We start from the raw sequence: 18089 nt of genomic DNA on the forward strand, positions 1-18089 counted from the left end.
TGCCTTTCTCTAGCTTTCTTCATATGAATGAATAATCAGTGGCTCAAATTTATCCTCAGTCCAGGATGGTTAAGATACAATGCTGAAACCTATGGTCAAGTTACTCCAATTCTTAGTCAGTAAAAATTAATTAAGTATTCATACTATTAGACATTAATGAATTTCTTGTACAGTAGAGGGGACTGACAGTTTATTGGCTCAGGTTAGAAACTGTGTTCTGTTCCCAAGCTCTTCACTTATCCTCCCCTCCTTTACATTTGTAGGTGTTTTATATTTTTTTCTTTGTGAGATGCCTAAGTTGTTGCTATTGCTGAAATATATGTTTGGATGCTTAGAGGTTTTTGATCAGGAAATCTGATATTCTGGTTATTCTCAAAAGCACCCAACACCTTACGTGTTTGTTAGCTGATACCATAATATACTGATTTCCTAATTTCTTTTGGCAAATTATGAAAATCCCTAAAAGCTTGAGTCTGTTTCCTAAAAACCTGCAGTACTACTTGCCTTTCATTCATACATTTTTAAATCTCTGTTTTTATGTAAGAAACAAATGGAATAAAAGGAGGCCCAGGAAATATTTCACTTTACCCTTTCCGCACTTCTTCCCCACATATTCATCAAAGCAGGAGGAACAGTTCCCTCCCATGAACAGATGCTAAATGGGTTGTGGGACATCGAATGGAACAGTATATGATCCCTAGGCTAAGAAGGAACCATTGTTTTGTTGTAGTGAGTGAGTCACGTTTTATGAGACAACTGTTTGCCTCAGGATGTGCTGTTTTCCTGTGGGTCTGTGATACCCCAGCAGTAGGTGAGCTTCACATGGAAAGGCCACCCACGCTGGATTGCAGAGATGCTTAAATAAGTGTTCTTACTACTTGGAATTGCTGACTGTATTCTAAGTTAGGATTAATACTATTAATCAGGGTATGGGTTTATTAGGAAATGAAAAAGAAACAAGGATAGTCAGGTCGCAGCCTAGGAAATGTGACCAAGTGATAGAATGTCGCCTACAATTAATGTGCTGGAGGGGATATATGCTAGTGAGACAGTGTCCGGGTCATGGTAGCTGGCCAGTGCTCAGTCTAGCTTCCCTCATTAAAAAATGAGAAAAGAAAGTACTCACTGATTTGTAAGCCTGAATGCCATGAAAGTGGCAGTGAGAGCTTTGACACTTACACTAGCATTTTAATGGAGGGAAAATCCAGGCTACCTTAGAAGGTGGAAAATAGGAAGAGGGGTAGGAAGCTGGCTTTATCTTGTTTCATGTTTATTTGGGATCCAGTCCAACTTAGTCATTAGTGGACATGGCTAATCTAGACTGATAATGTTACTGTATATTCTGCCTTATCGTTAAAAAAATTAAACACACACACACACACATATAACTAATAATACAGTTTGATGAGGAATTCCATGTTCATTGTTTCTCATTTGTTCCTCTTAATAAAACCCTCATGAGATCAATTGTTTCCACTTTAACCATGAGGAATCTGAAGTCCCCAAAGGCTTTCCAAGGTTACCCACCCAGTTCATTGCCCATTCTGCTGCCTTCTGTTGCTTTTTAGGGAACTGTTTTGTAAGTGGGACCTGCTTATGACCCAAATGGTTTGTTAGTTTTAAGAATGGTGTTGGGGCTTGGGATGCTTGGGTGGCTCAGTCATTAAGCGTCTGTCTTTGGCTTAGGTAATGATCCCAGGGTCCTGGGATCGAGTCCCACACAGGCTCCCAGCTTGGTGGGAAGTTTGCTTCTCCCTCTGCCTGCTGCTCCCCCTTTGTGTGCTAGCTCACTCTTTCTCTCTCTCTGACAAATAAATAAGTAAAATCTTTAAAAAAAAAAAAAAAAGAATGATGTTGGGGAGAGAGAGGATTTTGTTTTTGCTTTTTGTTTGTTCATTTTAGCATGGTCTCAACTAAAGTGTTGGGATTAAGTCTGACCTAATCTTTTTTTTTTTTTTTTTTTAAGATTTTATTTATTTATTTGACAGACAGAAATCACAAGTAGGCCAAGAGGCAGGTAGAGAGAGAGAGGAGGAAGCAGGCTCCCCGCTGAGCAGAGAGCCCGATGCGGGGCTCGATCCCAGAACCGAAGACCTGAGCCGAAGGCAGAGGCTTTAACCCACTGAGCCACCCAGGCGCCCCAAGTCTGACCTAATCTTAACCATCAAAAAAATTTTTTTCCTTTCAGTTTATTTCCCTAGAACATGATTTTTCAGTGATTTTAATCATGTTACCTATGTAATTTAAAAATTATATTGTGTACCATACACAAAGATAAACTCAAAATAGATAAAAGACCTCAACGTGAGGCAGGAATCCATCAGAATCCTAGAGGAGAACATAGGCAGTAATCTCTTCGATATCGGCCACAGCAACTTCTTTCAAGATATGTCTCCAATGGTAAAGGAAACAAAAGCGAAAATGAATTTTTGGGACTTCATCAAAATCAAAAGCTTCTGCACAGCAAAGGAAACAGTGAACAAAACAAAGAGGCAACCGACGGAATGGGAGAAGATATTCACAAATGATAGTACAGACAAAGGGCTGATATCCAGGATCTATAAAGAACCCCTCAAACTCAACACACACAAAACAGATAATCATGTCAAAAAATGGGCAGAAGACATGAATAGACACTTCTCCAATGAAGACATACAAATGGCTAACGGACACATGAAAAAATGTTCATCATCACTAGCCATTAGGGAGATTCAAATCAAAACCACATTGAGACACCACCTTACACCAGTTAGAATGGCCAAAATTAACAGGACAGTAAATAACGTGTGTTGGAGAGGATATGGAGAAAGGGGAACCCTCTTACACTATTGGTGGGAATGCAAGTTGGTACAGCCATTTTGGAGAACAGTGTGGAGGTTCCTCAAAAAATTAAAAATAGAGCTTCCCTATGACCCTGCAGTTGCACTACTGGGTATTTACCCCAAAGATACAGATGTAGTGAAAAGAAGGGTCATCTCTACTCCAATGTTCATAGCAGCAATGGCCAAGGTCACCAAATGGTGGAAAGAATCAAGATGCCCTTCAATAGACGAATGGATAAGGAAGATGTGGTCCTGTAACACTACGGAGTATTATGCCTCCATCAGAAAGGATGAATACCCAACTTTTGTAGCAACATGGACGGGACTGGAAGAGATTGTGCTGAGTGAAATAAGTCAAACAGAGAGAGTCAATTATCATATGGTTTCACTTATTTGTGGAGCATAAGAAATAACACGGAGGACATGGGGAGATGGAGAGGAGAAGGGAGTTGGGGGAAATTGGAGGGGGAGATGAACCATGAGAGACTGTGGACTCTGAAAAACAATCTAAGGGTTTTAAAGGGGCAGGGGGTAGGAGGTTGGGTGAGCCTGGTGATGGGTATTATTGAGGGCACGTGTTGCATGGAACACTGGGTGTGGTATACATAAATAATGAATTTTGGTACCCTGAAAAGAAATTTAAAAAAATAAAATATAAAAAAATTATATTGTTATCTTTTAAAGTTCTTCTGTTACTAAATAATCTTTATAAGTATTGTTTCAATCCATATAAGGTATATTTCAACAAGAAGAAAAGTAAATACAGGGGTCTGGGTAAAAGAAACAGGGGTAAGACTAGAAATGCATGAACTGTGACAATATATATTTTAACTCTTGATTGATATTGTTTTTCGTAAAAAGATTAAGTGTATCAGCACTCATGAATCTAAATAGGCTAAACTTACCAATTATAGACATACATGACCACAGAGGGCATTTTTCAGTGAGAGAGTCCTAAACAGAATCATACCAGAGGCTGAAAATAAAGGGCAGGAAAAAGATAGGTTAAGCAAATACCAGAAGAAAGCTGGCACAGCACTATTAATATTAGACAAAATAGAATTTGTGGCAAAAAATTGATAAATATGAACAAAGAGGGATAATATATCAATCACAATGCTTTATGAATCAGGAATTTTAATGTGCCCAACATCATAGCCATAATACATAAACCTAAACTGGAGAAATAAAGTTAAATTTGACAAATTCATAATCATAGTAGAAGATTTTAAATGACTTCAATTAAAAAAAAACAGTGGCTTAAGAAAACAAAGTGAATAAATTGAGTAAAGATATAGACAACCTAAAAACTTGATTAATAGGCTTGACTTATATTTATTTTTAAAGTTCTGTAACTAAACTAAAATAAAATTCTGTAACTATACAGATCCACACAGAAATTCCATACTCACAGTTGGGGGTACATAGTCACGTGGGATACTTAAAATAAGTTGTCTGTGTACTGGTTGACAGCTAAAGTCTAAACAAATGTCAAAGAATCAATAACATAAGTAGAGCTCTGCTTGACTAGGATGTAGTTATGTAGAAATGTCTTTGGATATTTAAAAACTCATAATTATAGATTCCTGGGATAAAGAGAAATATAGTAAATTGCAAATTACTTACTAATCAGCAATGAAAATATTCTCTTGAAACTGCTCAGATATGCAGGAAAATAGTCACTTCGTTTTGTAGAAACTTGGTAGACCCCACTTAAATTGTCTGATCACAGTTAACATTAATAAAGCAAGATGTGTGGGATGTAGATAAAGACATACTTGTAGTACATTTAGTTTAAATATATTTAGGAAAAATTGAAAACCCTGAAAAATCAATGAATTAAGTGTCATTTTAAGGTGCTAAAGCAAACAACATTCTATTAAAAAAGTAGAAGGGAGGTGGGTTGTATATTTTTTAATAGTCCCAATTCTTACAAAACAGATACAGCAACTGGAATAATAAAGCCCATCTCCAAGACAAGTGGGTGACAAGGTCACCCTAGGATCTTCACAAATGGTGGGAACTCACAGCTGCCAGCCAGAAGATCTGCATTGTGTCAGAAACTGAGGCCACAGAGGGAACTAGTGAGGGCTGAGGGGTGGAGAGCTTCTTCTGAGTTTCTCAAGGAACAAACTTTGGACAAACAAATTTGCTTGCAGGGCTTTGACATTTAGTGTTACTAATAACATTGTTCACCAATGACCAGCAACATCACAAAAAGAGGGGCCAGGGCCAGATTTTCAGGTCTCCTGATAGAAGAATACAATGGCAACTCTAAAATCTGGCCAAAATACTTGATCCTGAATCTGATCAAATCTCTAGATCCAGCTCCAAATTTATAGGAAGTACAGAGGACAGAGAATGTTAAACTCTGTCTTGGAGAATTAACAAGCAAAATCCAGCCTGTGGGAAATGCGACAGCATTGCTTCTCAAGATGTGATGTGCATAATGAAATAAGCAGAAAAATCAAAAGGAAGACCTTAGAAATGTTTAAGCAGCAGTGTTTAGAAATGTTCAAGCCATCATATTTAAGCACGCCATCACTGGACTTCCTTCATGGAGTAGCATGTAAACTGGTCCCAGTGTTCTAACCCGCTCCTGGCTAGTTGCATGTGCTCGGTCTGTGTGGTGGTCATGCACACGAGGGCCCTGTCTCAGTCTGAGACCGACTGGAAATCTTCAACTGTCCCTTCCGCATAGAGAGCTTGAGAAGCACTGCTCTGCAGGATAAATGATTCAGTTTCGTCAAATGAACTGCAAGAAAAATAAAAGGGAAATATACCTGTAGAGTAAAAGAAAGATCAAGCAATCACAATGCTTAGATCCTATCAAGAGAAACCATCTTTAAGGAAAAAAATCATTTGAAGCCATTGGAATTTGAATGCTCACTGAATATCTGAATTTAAGACGTTCTTCTTTTTTTATTTTTTAAGGCATGCTTGTGGCATTATATTTTTAGAAAGTCATTTTCCTTTAGATTGACATATTGGAGTGCCAGTGAGTGAAATGATGAGATGTCTGGTTTAATTCAGAATAATATGGGGCTAGGCATGTGGGGACGAATGGAAGAGGATTGGTCATGAACTGTTGGTTACTGAAACTGGGTGCTGGATACAGGAGGGGTCTCTATCCTTTCTACTTCCGTGTGTGTTTGAAATTTTTCTCATAAAAGATTAAGGAAAAAGATTGAACGAAGAACACTGGGGTTAGTCAGTCAATCAGAAAAACATTTGTTGAACACACACTGGGGTTCAGGTCTGTAAGATGGTATTAGACAATAACGAGATGCTCCCTGGTTTCATGTGGAAGACAGCTGTTAAGATTGAAAAACAAACAAACAGGAGGCAGAAGATATTAATCATACAAGATTACAGTGCATAAACAATGAATTTTGGAATATGGAAAAACATAAAATTAATTAAAAAATATGGAAAAAAAAGAAGATTACATTGCATACAGTAGAAGACTGAAATCAATTAAACCTGGGATTAATAGCCTCACTTCCATCATTCTGAGGTGGTTTTACATGTTTTTACCAAGTCTGAAAGATTTGTATGGTCTGTTTCAGAAAATAGACAGACCTATCAAGCTCATTTTATGAGGTTAGACATGTTAATATACAAACTAGATGAAAAAGAAAATTTTAGAAGTTTCATTTTTATGAACATAGATGATTCCCTGTTTTAATGAACAGATATAGAATTATTACATGAAATATTTGCAAATTTAATTCACTGGTGTATTGTGTCCTACCACGTTATTATTATACATTTATTCCATTATATTATATTTAACTGATGTAAGGAGAAGAAGCATATGATCACCTCAATAGATGTAGAAAAGTAATTTGACAGCATTTAATGTTTTATGACATAAAAAAAAAGCATTTGATGACATTAGAGACTCGATAAAAACTTTTAGCAGACTAGGAATAGAAGGGAACTTTCTTTTTCTTTTTTAAAGATTTTATTTATTTATTTATTTATTTATTTATTTTTTAAAGATTTTATTTATTTATTTGTAAGAGAGAGAGAGAGTGAGAGCGAGCACAGGCAGACAGAGTGGAAGGCAGAGTCAGAGGGAGAAGCAGGCTCCCCGCGGAGCAAGTAGCCCGATCCCAGGACGCTGGGATCATGACCTGAGCCGAAGGCAGCTGCTTAACCAACTGAGCCACCCAGGCATCCCTTATTTATTTATTTGACAGAGAGAAATCACAAGTAGATGGAGAGGCAGGCAGAGAGAGAGGAAGGGAAGCAGGCTCCCTGCTGAGCAGAGAGCCCTATGCGGGACTGGATCCCATGACCCTGAGATCATGACCTGAGCCGAAGGCAGCGGCTTAACCCACTGAGCCACCCAGGTGCCCCTCTTTTACTTTTTTTTTAAAAAAAGATTTTATCTAATTGAGAGAGAGAGAGTGAAAGAGAGAGCACAAGCCAGGGGGAGAGACAAAGGGAGAGGGAGAAGTAGATGCCATTGAATCGTGAGACTTGATCCCAGGATCCTGGGATGGTGACCCGAGCCGAAGGCAGATGCTTATCCGACTGAGCCGCGCTGGAGCCCCTAGAAGGGAACTTTCTTAAATAATATTTGTCAAGCAGTCACAGCAAAGATCATAACTGGTGAGTCATTATAAATATTTCTATCAAAATAAGCAACAATTCAGGATCACTTGCCATCACTGCTTTTATTCATCATTGTGTGGGAAGTTCTACTTTATGTAGTAAGCCAGAAAGAGAAATGGAAGGTATAAACATAGGAAAACATGAGATTAAAGTTGCTTAATTTTATTTCATTAAAAATAAATAAATAAATACAATAATACATTATTTTATTAAAAATAAATTGTGTTATTTATTTATTTTTAAGATTTTATTTATTTTGAGAGAGAGAAGAGAGAGAGAGAGAGCATGCATCCATGATCTTGGTGGAGGAAAGGGGCAGAGGGAGAGGAGAGAGAGAGACCCTTGAGCAGGCTCCCTGCTCCTGCAGACCCTGATTCAGGTATTAAGCTTACTATCCTGAGACTGGGACTTGAGCTGAAATTGAGAGTCGGACACTTAACCAACTGAGCCACCCAGGCACCCCTAAGCTATTATCTTTTTAATTAATTAATTAGTTAATTGAGAGAGAGAGAGAGAGTGTGAGAGAGAAAGATCACAGGCAGGGTGTGAGGTAGAAGGAGAAGGCAGACTCCCTGCTGAGCAGGGAGACTGACACGGGACTCGATCCCAGGACCCCGGGATCATGATCTGAGTAGAACTCAGGTGCTTAACTGAGCCACCCAGGCGCCTATAGTATTTTTTTTTTTTTTTTTTTTTTTTAGATTTTATTTACTTAGTTTTGAGAGAGCGAGCCAAGTGAGTGAGCACACGGGACCTCGGGGTAGGGGGAGAGGGAGAAGCAAACTCCCTGCTAAGCAGGGAGCCCAAGGCAGGACTTGATCCAGGGACCCCTGGACCGTGACCCGAGCCGAAGGAAGACACTCAACCGACTCAGCCACCCAGGTCCCTTTATTTTTATTTTTAATTAATTAATTAATTTTTGAGATCTAGAAAGCACTTTAATATTCTATCCTTCTTCAAAAAGAAAATATAGAACGCTTCACAAATTTGCGTGTATACAAGCGTATTGTTTTGGTTTTAGTATATGTGCTGCCGAAGTGAGTACCTCAGGTGCCCTTTTATAGATATTTTAGAATATGCCCAAGTAACAAGTGTTCTCATTGTGTGCTAGCTCATACTTTGCCTCTCTCACTTGCTCTGGCTTTCTTTCCTTCTGTCTTTCACACCCATCCCCCCCCCCCCATTGCACATACCGTGTTTTTTGGTGGTTTTGTTTAGTTTTTCAGGTTTCTTTCTTAGATAGATTTGTTGGTGTGTGTAAGAAAAATACATGGGAATGATAAACACCAAAATCAAGACACTGATTACCTGGCAGGTGAAGGGAAGGTGAGTGATAGCAGGCATCATCGTTGTTTGCAAATAATGCCAAACCTTATGAGTTTCTTTGGAGGCTAGAAGGATTTTTGAGACTAAAAAGTTTGAGCACCACTGTTCAGTTGCTTCAAAAGTAAATTTTTACTGAACATGCGAGGCATTTATTTTGCAAAGCATAGCAAATCTCATGTGTTCAGCAGACCCACCAGAGGGAGCCCATACAAATCCTGTATCTATTTAATATGATTTAAAAAAATTAATAAGTACATACCTGGACTGTGTTCAGAGAAGCTGTGTTTTCATTTTGTCCCTGGAGACGTCTTGTCTTGTTTCACCAGCTGTGCCCTGTGTGTGATTCCTGGGAATGCACTCTGCGTGCAGTGAGCACACCTAGGGTCCCTGAGGAGGTAGGCTGCTCTGCAATTTAGTCCTTACTCTGGGCTGCAGACTCTTTGTTTCCTCAGTGTGTCTTCATTGTCTCCATCCCCTTCTATGACTTCCTCTGGGTCAGTTGTATCCAGAGTCTTCCTCTTAAGTACACACATATGCAAGCCGTACCTCCTCCTGAATTTAAGATTATTCATGATAAGCCTTCCTTTCTTCCTATTTCTGTCTTCAGTATTATTATTTAAAAAACTCTAATTGCTGCTTTTTTCTTTTTTTAATTTTAAGAATCCACATATCTACCTTGACTTTGTCTTCTTTGCTGGTAGTTCTCGAATTTGAGTATATTAACAAGTCCTGGTCCATGACTAAGTTTTTGTGGCTCTTACAGGAAAATTATTGATACAAGAGGAAGGTAGCAAGTTTTATAAATGTATATTTGTTTGCTTTAAAGGACACTTCCTTATCCTGAGATGATTTCTTTGCTACCTTCTTAAATATTCTTTTATGAAGTAATGGTAATGGTATTTTAAAAATGTGCCTAGATTTCCAAAATAAAGCATTGCCAGTTTTATCTTAGTTCCTAGATTTTTTTGGAATTTCCACTAACCATGAAATACAAAGTAATGTCTCATATTTCTAAGTAAATACATGTATGTCTTGATAAATGAAGACACAGTTGTATTATTGAGAAGTTGTAAATATTCTATAATTAATAGTGATTCATGCATATTCACAGAAACAAAAGGGAATGTTTCTACAGAAGACATGAATAAAGGTATACAGAGAAGTAAGCGTTGATATAATTCAGACCACAACACATGACTGAAATACTACTTCACTCAGAGGTCCAGTTCATGTCCCATCCCATCTCAACTGCCTCCTCTTTAAAAATAATCACTGGTGGGGAGCCTGGGTGGCTCAGTGGGTTAAAGCCTCTGCCTTCGGCTCAGGTCATGATCCCAGGGTCCTGGGATCAAGCCCCGCATCGGGCTCTCTGCTCAGCAGGGAGCCTGCTTCCTCCTTTCTCTCTGCCTGCCTCTCTGCCTACTTGTGATCTCTGTCAAATAAATAAATAAAATCTTAAAAATAAAAATAAAAATAAAAATAATCACTGGCATTCCCTATTTCTTCCTGTAGGAGTGTGGTTGAGGGGTTCCCTCCACGGTTGTGCTCCTTGCCTGTAATTATTCAGTCTAAGTGGAGTGGATATCCTTCATTTCACATAACCCCTTTGGCATCCTTCGTGGTTCATCCTTGTTAGAAAACCACTCTCATTTATCATCAGGAAATTTCATTTTTGCTCCCTTTAATATTCTCTCCCACTTTCCAGATGGTTCATTAGAACCCTCCTGTTCTTGGGCTTCTTTTCCTGAGTTTCCCCACTGTTACTCTTGTGGTGAGCCAAAGGTAGTCTCTTTATTTCTGCTTTCCATCCTGAATCACTTTTCTACCATTCAGTGAATGACAAGGTTTTATTCTCCACCATGCGGTTACTGGGTTTCCTTAATAGCCTCATGCGGAGGGGCTTTATTGAAGGCACTTTTATTTGGCCCTGATAGATTATAGTCACCATGTTTCCCTAATCTCCTCTTTAAACTCTTTTAGGAAGGACTCCTTCTGTCAAAGACACACTTAAATTGAAATGGCTTCTCTTTTTTAATATTCTTTTTCTCCACCCAAGTGTTTACTTAGGTGTATCTCTTGACAGGGAAGCAAAAGGCAACTGGTCACAGCTAGGGGTCCACAGTATATTGGATTTGAGGAATACCCCTTTATTGGAGGGCAAAGGGGGTTTGAAGAGCCATTTAAAGAGAGACCAGTCTGTTTTCTGTGGCACAAGGCTTTTGCAGATAATTTGTTCTTGTTATGACAGAATAGAAACTCCATAGCTTCTCAGCCTGAGACCATGTCACTTATCTATAGCACTGGGCTTCCGGTACATCTTGCCTTGAACTTTTACCTTGTGCATGTCTGGTTTCTTCAGCAGGTTGGTTACTTCCTTAAGGGTGTCTCCTGTCCGGCCCAGGATATTGCACAGAGTACAAGTTGGTAAATGTGGTGCTTGGATGTCTCCCACCTTCTGGTTTGCCAGCCTCCACTCTACAAAGGATGGCAACTAATGTAGTTAAGGGCATGGCAGTTCACCTGTCACCTTTCCTGACTGGGCATTTTTTAGAGCCTTCCAGAGGAGCAGGCATATCATTCCAGGCTGGGTTGCTGGACAGAAACCACATAGTAATGAATCAGGGAAACTCAACATAAAGAATTATTAACTATAACATAGGAAATTGAGGCAGTGAGAGATTGGCTAGTAAGAAGTGAGGAGAACTCTAGAGAGCACAGAACTCACAGATAAGTGAACAGCTGCTACTCCTAGGATTGACACTGATCCCCTAAAGGAGAGCCCTATGCCGCCACCCCCTACTGTGGCTCCCTGAATGGCACAGAGGTGGTAGTGGTTTCATGCTGGTGAAATTGCCGGGTATCCACATTCTGGAATTTGCTGGAAATCTGCTTTCTGAGGGGCCAGGGAGAGCTATTTTGAGGGTGGTGTCTTGTAGGGAGCACTCTGCATAAGGTTGCCTGGGAAGGTTCTTGGAGGAGGCAGCTGTCCACTGTGGGAGCTCCTGGGGAGCCAAGTGCTGCTGCTCACCCTGCAGGACACCTGGGATCCACCAGGAATCCCTTTGTAATGTGTCTTTTCAGGGGACCCGTACTGACAGAGCTTACTGTTTTGCTGCCAGCAAAGGAAAATTATTTGAAGGGCCCAGCTCAGTTTTCACAGAGCAGTCAATGGAGGATTGATTCGTGGCTGAGGGGCAATGCATTGATAACGAGTGCACAGCTAGCTTGCTCCTTTTCCCGAATATCTAGAAGTCTTTGGGGAGTTAGTTATTCACCCAATAGTTAGGTTGATAGGGAACATTACTTTGAAGGCGGCACAGACTTTTGTCCTTGATTCTAATTTAAAATTTCTGAATATATTTTAGGTCATGGACAAGCTATCTAGTTACTTGTTCTTAGTACACGGATGTGTAAAGGATAGAGGATATTCTGGAAGGTAAAAGTTGGAACCAGTATAGGATCCGGAGAAAACCAGATCAATATCCTCCACATCTCATTCCTTGAAGATCTTGGGAAAATCATTATCATTTACAGTCTGCGTTTGCTGTTGGAGGTCAAGAGGGCCCCATTAGGTTTTACTGAATCCACATAATTACAGTAGCAGTATTTTTTTTCTACTAGCTGAAGTGATGTGTGAAAGCAAAAATATTTCCACAGTTATATTATGCTCTTTCACAGTAGACTTCACACCTTGCTGTGGACTGCATTTCTTTGTGTGGCGCATGCTATGGAAACCTACTTCCTATGGAAAGGGTGGTGTAATTTCACATTTTTAACTTGGTACGTACCTTCCCATTACTTGGGAATGTAATGGAAGGGAGTTTTCTGTACCAGCCATCCTCAGAATCGGCTAGTAACCCGTGATACATACATCTTCTTGAACTGTCAGTTTAAGTCTTTTTTTTTTTTTAAAGATTTATTTATTTATTTGACAGAGAGAAAGAGATCACAAGTAGGCAGAGAGAGAGGCAGGCAGAGAGAGAGGGAGAAGCAGACTCCCCACTGAGAAGAGAGCCCGATGCGGGGCTTGATCCCAGAACCCTGAGATCATGACCTGAGCTGAAAGCAGAGGCTTAGCCCACTGAGTCACCCCGGCTCCCCTTGAACTGTCCGTTTAGATACAGAAGTCTGCTCATAGATGGAAAAGAAGATGCTCCTGCTGTTTGTCACTTTAAGTGTCTTCTTTCTGAAGCTTTGTCCTTAGGTCTTCTAATGTCATCCCCTAGACTCATCCTGGGGTAGGTCTCTGAAATTGTAAACTAATTAATATGAATGAATTTGAAAGATAAAACAGAGTTCTCTTAAACTAAATACATCATTTAAAGAAAAATGCTATTCACCTATATGGAGACTTTCTATAATGTGGTATATATGATTGATAGCATTTCATCATTGCAATGATTTCTAGCCTTTTTCTTTTACCATTTGGGAATCTGCTGAGAGATTTGGATACTACACACGCAGACACACACACACACAGGATCTTGTATGTAGTTTAAGGGCTAGGACATGCTCTTGGGCTAGGAGTTACTGTCAAGAATATAGTTCATTCTCCATGTCGATAGTCCTCAGCTTATGTGTGTAGTAAACTGGAAGAACTATTGCTCCTTATTCCCTTAGTATTTCTCTATTCCCACTTCAGTTTCTTATAATACCTCTCTTGGATCACATTGGGATCCAGGCTGGGATTATGTGTGATGGTGGATTACCTGAACAGCAGCAGAAGTTAGGTTACTTAGCCATGGGGAGACAGAGAATGCTGCCTAACTTGGGAATGACCAGATGTCGGCTATTGGAGTAATTGGAAGACCAAGGTTGAAATCAAGAGCTAATGGGGGGCACCTGGGTGGCTCAGTGGGTTAAAGCCTCTGCCTTCTGCTCAGGTCATGATCCCAGGGTCTTGGGATCGAGCCCCACATTGGGCTCTCCGCTCCTTGGGGAGCCTGCTTTCTCCTCTCTCTCTCTGCCTGCCTCTCTGCCTACTTGTGATCTCTGTCTGTCAAATAAATAAATAAAATCTTAAAAAAAAAAAAAAGAAATCAAGAGCTAAGAGTCAGAGGCTGTCTAGGAATAGGTGGGTGACTTGAATTCGTGTTTGGGGAAGCGAAGGAACAATTTCCTCCCATATCTAAGAGCCTTTATCTTGGGGCACAGGACGTTCCTATATAGTGACCATTCCAGATTCAAGAAATGGAATATTTGTTTTTTGTTTAGAAGCTTGTAAGGTAGAGAGCTACCTTGAGATTGGACTCAGGTACAGAGTTGGGTGGCATGGGTCTTGTGGGGAGCAGATCTTAGCACACATCCAGTAAAAGGTGACTCTTGGAGGCCTGGCGTGTGTTGGGGTTTGAATAATCATTGTATGTATCATTTAAGGTTAATGACCTGGGCTTACATCAAAATAGAAAAGGAAGAATAATTTTCTCACTGTAAGAATTATGAGTGAGAGGCCATTTCAAAGGGATTTGGGGTCACCTTATCATCCAGGTGATGTTTCTAATATTTTGAGAAGATGGACTCTTACAAAGGGGAAGGACCCTCAGTTCAGTTGCCCCAACTCCGTTACCTTTTTCTGTGCAAAAACTTGGGATAGCAATGACGTGTTATTTCTTTGGGAATTTGATGATGGGACCATGTATCTGTCTGCCTTGGTAATAGTGGTATAAATAATTCTTATTTGAACCAAAGTATCAAATATAATTTTAAAACCTAGCTGTTAGATTTTGATTCTATCATGCATCAATATATATTACAGCATTAGTCAACTAATCCACAATAAATATATCCATAGTGATAGGGTTAACAGTGATTCATTGTTCAAAAGCTCTACCAGTGTTTGAAATCTACAGCCTACCTAGGATACCACTACAGATTAACTAATGGTCTCCTCAGTGAATTGTGGAGATTTTGACTTTTCAGATGTATTCCAGGGCTCTAAGTGCTTTTTGGCATTGTCCTTTTATGTTAGTACTATCTGGAAACAGAACCCTAGGGTGTGTGTGTGTGTGTGTGTTTTATATAAAGTGATTTATTGCAAGGAAGTGGCTTACGTGATTATGGAGGCTGAGAAGTCAGACCACAGAGAGCCAGTGACCAGAGTTACAGTCTGAGTCCAAAGGCATGAGAAGCAGAAAAGCCAGTGGTATAAGTTCCAGTTCAAATTCACAGGTCCAAACACAGGAGAAGACTGTCATTCTGCCTCAAAGACAGTCAGACACAGGGAAAAAATTAATTGTAACTCAGCCTTTTATTTATTCTGGCCTTCAACAGATTGGATGATCCCAGTCACATTAGAGAGACTGCTTTACTCAGCCTACAGATTCTGATGTTAATCTCATCTATAAACACTCTCATAGACATATCTGGAAATCATGGTCAACCAATATGTGGGCACTCTGTAACCCAGTCAAGTGGACACATAAAATTGACCATCACACTCTTCTTGGGCAGCCAGGGTTTGTAGTGGCACGCTGAAAGTCCCTAGTCAGTTCTCCTCAGTCCCTAATTTTGTTCTGTGGATGCCACATTTTAGTAACTCCTAGTAAACAACTTAGTCAGTTACTAGTAAATAACCTTTATTTCTAGATGAAAGTATGAAATTTTGCATTTTTTAACCCTTGAGGATTGAATAGATGACTTAAACTTTTGGGTCCTTGGAGCTCACTATGGGTCTTGGCCGCATAGATGGCAAATGTTTTTGGTAGTGGTGCTTGTTTTTCTGGAAGTATCACCTGCTTTTGAGCTGGTGTGAGGGGAGTCAAATCCATGCTCTGCAACCTACTGTCTGGTGACCTTCGATAAGTGACTTAACCACTTTGAATCTCAGTTTCTTTAACTAACACAGCTACAATTCTTGAGTTGGCGTTAAAGAACTTAGCATGATTTCTGACAAGTGGGACGTGCCTGGAAAATGGTCACCACCCACCCATCCCCTTACATTATCATAAAAGTAGATGTCTGCCTTTCTGTGTTGGTTAAGTGTAGATCCAGCTGTAGGTCGACATGAATCAGGTACCTCTTGGGTCCTGCTTTTTAGATCTGATCTACTTTTACTTTTACTTTTCTTTTCTTCTCTCTCTCTCTTAAAAGCACTATCTTTTCTGTTGACTGATTAGTAATATGTCTCCTGTCATCTTCCTTTACAGTAGGTGATAGAATTTAGATGGGGCCGTGGTCTTGTTATATTTCACCCATCGGCATCATGAATGAGCTGTTGAGCCACCTGAAAAAGGAAGTGGAATCTCTTTCTCTCTTTTTTATCTGTCATTATGACCTAGGAAGAGGAGGACGAGAGATCACCATGTTCAAGGTGACAGCAGAATGGATGACATTTTCTTCTCCTTTACATGGGGGTCGTCACGAGAACCAGGTTGCCAGGACAGGCTGTTTTGTATGGTTGCCATTGTTGCTTTTTGCCTCCACACGTCCAAACATTTGATCTCTTATGTAGTTTGCGTACAGCTTCACGTAATTTCCTTGCTTTGATGGATTGAAGTTTCTGATGTTTTCTCTCTATAGGCTAGAGCTTGGCAGAATATTAATCTACTTCCTTTTCCCACTGGTACCCCTAGGAGAACCCCCTCAGAGAAGAAAAGTGCTGAAAAATAGACTTGTCACGATATGCTAGAGTTAATACAGGCAGGCAAAAAAGCTGACCAGATTTCTGCAATAGCCAGAAGCCTTTGGCGGTGTCTCTGGGGAGCGGGAGGTGGGGGCTGGCGGGGATAGGAGGCACTAATGATGCTCCACGGACATTGCTGCAGAGAACCGAGTCTGCGCACGCGCGGAAAACAGCTGTGCGGAGTCATGTGGGCGCCTCCTTGCTGTTTTGGGGATTTCCTGACCCTGGCTTCCTGAGAACATAAGTTTTGTCACTAAGCAAGGAAGTGAATAGCCTCTGTAATACATTGAACTCGAGTTTTCTCTCATGGAGACTTCAGATAGGGGAGATTTGGAATGATTGTGTTGTTCAGTGGGGACCTGTTTGAGTCTGCAAACGAAGGTCTAGTGTGGGGGGATTCCCTGGGAAAGCATTTGAAACTGGAGCTTCTCGTTTTGTAGAATCCCCTTGACAGCCAATATTTTGTTCAACTGCCTGGCAGAGGTTGCTTTTCAACTACCAGTGTATTTTTGTAGCATCTTTCACCGCAGAGCACTGACTGTTTCAAATCTCTTCCCATTACTCCACTGGCACTAAGTTCCATAGCAAGGAGAGGAAAGGAGATAAGCAGTAGGGAGAGAAAATAAGATCTGCTTTTGCAGTGCAGAGCTTTAATGCCCATTCCCTCCCCATGTGCTAATCCCTGTAACTTGATTAATTGGCTTGTGGTGCATTACAGAAGGTCTAGGGAATGACAAAACTGCTTCAGCATCAATTAGCTAACACAGGAGTGGATGTCCCACAGAGACCCCAGGACAGAGTTGTATTTAACTGGGCCCTTTCAAACCCAAGTCTTCCCAAATGATGAGCAGTAGATTTCACTTCGGGCCCCGTTGTTTAAAGAAATTAAAAACTGTGGAAATTAGCAGCTGAAATTCACTTGGATGAGTCTGCTATCCCTTTAATATGTCTGTCTGTTCATCGCACTAAGACATCCCAATCCTTCCTCCAAAGTGATTTGAATACTTAATATTTGCTGAAATGCTTTAGTTGGATTTGAATAACGTAATTGAATTTGCTTGCTGCATTCAGGGGGAATGAGGGCTTGGGAGTTCCTACGGTAAGATATGCGAATGTGCTTCTTTTTAGACGCGATTCTTACTTATTTCCCTGCCTGTGAACCAAGAATTAATGAGCAGTGGGCCTGCCAAATATATGAGGCTGTATTCATCAGAATTACAGGCTTTATCTGTCACTCTCCAGGTGACTGGCTAGTCCCTCAGGCTCAGAGGCGATCTGCTTTGTGACAGGTTTTCATTGAGCTCAGTTGGATATGGAATGCCTTTGTGTTTGGATGCCATATGTTCTTAGGAACTACCTCAGAAACAGGATCATTTGTAAACTAAGGTCCTGACTAAGTGCTGTTCCTTTTGCCCATGGCTTGGTGAAGGAGACAGATAAATAAACTTGAAACTCAACACAGTTAGCGCAGTGGAAGAGATACGGCCAAGGCGCAGAAGGAAATGTTTATCCCTGGGGTAATAATAGGAAGCTTACCAGAGAATCTTTGAGAGAAATTTGAAGTTATCCTGGCAGAGAAGGGGAGTCTGTCCCAGGTTTTGGTAGTAGCATCTTTGAAGGCACAAAGAAACATGTACTATGGGATGGCTGGAGCTTGGGAAAGTGATAAGAGGCAAAGTTAGAGAGAGGTATAAACT

The 18089-nt window shown here is 40.3% G+C and overlaps 1 protein-coding gene across 11 annotated transcripts in view; it reads left to right on the plus strand.

The window, feature by feature from the left end:
- The window catches only part of FARS2 (phenylalanyl-tRNA synthetase 2, mitochondrial), a 529842-nt gene that overhangs the window by 144435 nt on the left and 367318 nt on the right, over positions 1-18089 (plus strand). The gene's annotated exons all lie outside the window — the stretch shown is intronic.

Source organism: Mustela putorius, unplaced genomic scaffold (assembly GCF_011764305.1).
Source record: "Mustela putorius furo isolate JIRA1106 unplaced genomic scaffold, ASM1176430v1.1 tig00003870_pilon_pilon_pilon, whole genome shotgun sequence".
Classification (NCBI taxonomy): domain Eukaryota; kingdom Metazoa; phylum Chordata; class Mammalia; order Carnivora; family Mustelidae; genus Mustela; species Mustela putorius.